At 43.8% G+C, this 3,378-nt stretch overlaps 1 pseudogene; it reads right to left on the bottom strand.

Annotated features, from left to right (window-relative positions):
• Positions 1-301: 301 nt before the first annotated feature.
• Positions 302-1,645, bottom strand: LOC146045052 (general transcription factor II-I repeat domain-containing protein 2 pseudogene; annotated as a pseudogene).
• Positions 1,646-3,378: the final 1,733 nt, after the last annotated feature.

The raw sequence follows: 3,378 nt of genomic DNA, 5'->3' as shown, positions 1-3,378 counted from the left end.
ATTTTCCAGGTTTGCGTCGGTCAGTCTGGTGCGCAGTCGACTCTTTGCAATAGTAAGTTTCGAAAAGAACTGCTCACAGCAGTAAGTTGTTCCAAACAGAGATGCATATTTCAATGCATGTCTCCTCAAAGTGGGAAATTCTTCATTGGTTATGTAACGTTTATAGAACTCAAGCAGTGGGAAGTTGTTGTACCTAGCTTTCAGCTCATCATCGCTTTGTAGCTGAATGATTTCGTGTTGTAGGTTATCCATGAATCTTTCATTAAATGCATTAATTAGATTTTCACATTCTCCAGCATATTCAAGTGTCGAACAAGGCACTTGTTCCTTCCAGAGTTGGGAAATGCCCTGTGTCATTCCTTTCGAGTTGGTCTTTCCACAGCCTTAATTTAGCTTCAAATGATTTCACGTTTGAAAGCAAGGAGCTGAGAAGCTGGTTGGGGCCCTGCAGCTTGACATTCAACTCAGAAAGGTATTTGGTTATGTCCACCATGAACGCTAGATCACACAGCCATTTTCTATCATCAAGTTCACTGACAGGTTTTCCCTTCATCTCCATGAACTGCTTGACTTCATCCCGCAGTTCATAAAACCTCATAAGCATGGTTCCGCGACTCAGCCAACGCACTTCACAGTAATAAACAAGATCACCATACTCCGAGTTGAGATCATTCAGTAACTCCTTAAACTGGCGGCTGTTAAGCCCTCTGCTTTTGATAAAATGTATGCATGATACTACTGTTGACATCACACTGCTGATCCGTAGGGACTGTGCGCAGAGACTTTCTTGGTGTATGATGCAATGGCATATAATTAAATCGCTTGGATCAAGACTGAGATGAATTAATTCTTTCTTGACAAATGCAATTAACCCTTTTTGTGAGCCAACCATGGCTGGAGCTCCATCTGTAGTCAGGCCACTTAACTTTTCAAATTTTAGCTCAAGTTTTTTCATTGATAAAACAAGTCTCTCAAATAAGTCCTCACCTCTTGTAGTGCCATGCATGGCTTCCAGTGACAGCAGTTCCTCTCGCGTGTCAAACTCTGCATTGATGCCACGAACAAAAATGGCTAGTTGGGCAGTATTCGTTATGTCTGTTGTTTCGTCACAAGCCAGAGAGAAAAATTGGAAATCTTTTGCAGAATGTTTCAGTGTTTTTTCAATATCTTGGGCTAAATCAGTAATACGATCGGAGACGGTTCTTCGAGACAAACTAACAGTCTGAAACAATTTTACTTTGTCTGGTGCTAACAACTCTGCAGCAGCCACCATGCACTCTTTCACAAAATCTCCCTCTAAATGAGGCTTCAGCCTCTTTGCGATTAGCTCGCTCACTACATAACTTGTCTGAATGACGTTATCTCTGTCACAACGAGGCCTAGTGAAAGTGGCTTGTTGTGCTTCCAAACTCTGCTGAAGAGAATTGATTTTATCCAGACGCATTTGGCCACTCAGTTTATTGAGGTTAGCATGTTTTGAGCTGTAATGACGCTCCAGATTGGCTTTTTTCATTACTGCCAATGCATCGCCACAAACTAGGCACACCGGTTTGCCTTTGACTTCAACAAAAAAATATTCATTTGTCCATTGCTTTTGGAAACATTGACACTCTGCATCTACTTTTCTTTTCTTTGTAGTCGCCATTTATGTTGCTACAAAATAGAGGGATAATATAATAAGAGGCTGGTACTGAGTATGAGCCGGCACTCACATCACGCCAGACAGTATGAGCCAAATTCACGTTCCACCACACAGTATGAGCCAAATTCACATTATACCACAAAGTATGAGCCAAATTCACATTACACCACATAGTATGAGCCAAATTCACGTTTTGCCACACAGTATGAGCAAATTCACATTATACAACATAGTATGAGCCAAATTCATACTACGCCACACATTAATACTCACTATTCCTGCCCAAAAAACATACTTCTCTTATAAAACAATATAGCCCTGCACACCAACAAGCCCTCTGTACATTAACATTATCTTCCACACATTGAAATGTCCCTCTGCACACCAATAAGTCTCCCCCATAACAGCAGATTAGCCCCCACATCATTAATTTACCTATTTTCTTTCAGCCTTGTCTGCCACACAGGGCAGTGAATGTCAGCAGCAGTGCGGAATCTCCCCTTCTCTGCGCTCCGACTCTCCTCCCACTGGATGGGTCACCGTTGTCTCCCTCTCTGCTTATTCTCTCAGCAGCAGTCCCTCCCCCAAATTCTCCTGCGCACTACATAGGAGAGGAACAGTGGGGAGAGAGGATCAGGAAAGCGGTATATACACGTTGGCATTATACACATGGGCAGCGACATATACATGTGGGCATTATACACATGGGCAGCGACATATAAATGTGGGCATTATACACACGGGCAGTGGTATATAAATGTGGGCATTATACACGGGCAGCAGCATATACACGTGGGCATTATACACACAGGCAGCGACATATACATGTGGGCATTATACACAGGACAGCGGTATATAAATGTGGGCATTATACACACGGGCAGCGGTATATAAATGTGGGCATTATACACATGGGCAGCGGTATATAAATGTGGGCATTATACACACGGGCAGCGGTATATAAATGTGGGCATTATACACACGGGCAGCGGTATATAAATGTGGGCATTATACACATGGGCAGCGACATATACATGTGGGCATTATACACAGGACAGCGGCATATACATGTGGGCATTATACACACGGGCAGCGGTACATAAATGTGGGCATTATACACACGGGCAGCGGTATATAAATGTGGGCATTATACACACGGGCAGCGACATATACATGTGGGCATTATACAGAGGACAGCGGCATATACACGTGGGCATTATACACACGGGCAGCAGTACATAAATGTGGGCATTATACACACGGGCAGTGACATATACATGTGGGCATTATACACACGGGCAGCGGTATATAAATGTGGGCATTATACACATGGGCAGCGACATATACATGTGGGCATTATACACACAGGCAGCGACATATACATGTGGGCATTATACACACGGGCAGCGGTATATAAATGTGGGCATTATACACACGGGCAGCGACATATACATGTGGGCATTATACACAGGACAGCGGCATATACACGTGGGCATTATACACACGGGCAGCGGTACATAAATGTGGGCATTATACACACGGGCAGCGACATATACATGTGGGCATTATACACACGGGCAGCGGTATATAAATGTGGGCATTATACACACGGGCAGCGACATATACATGTGGGCATTATACACACAGGCAGCGACATATACATGTGGGCATTATACACATGGGCAGCGACATATACATGTGGGCAGAGACACCAGGGCTGGCTAATTAATGTCCAG

The sequence above is a fragment of the Crinia signifera genome, chromosome 11, assembly GCF_055691185.1.
Source record: "Crinia signifera chromosome 11, ASM5569118v1, whole genome shotgun sequence".
Classification (NCBI taxonomy): domain Eukaryota; kingdom Metazoa; phylum Chordata; class Amphibia; order Anura; family Myobatrachidae; genus Crinia; species Crinia signifera.
Note: the sequence above shows the minus strand (reverse complement) of the source record. Positions and strands in the feature narration are given on the sequence as shown.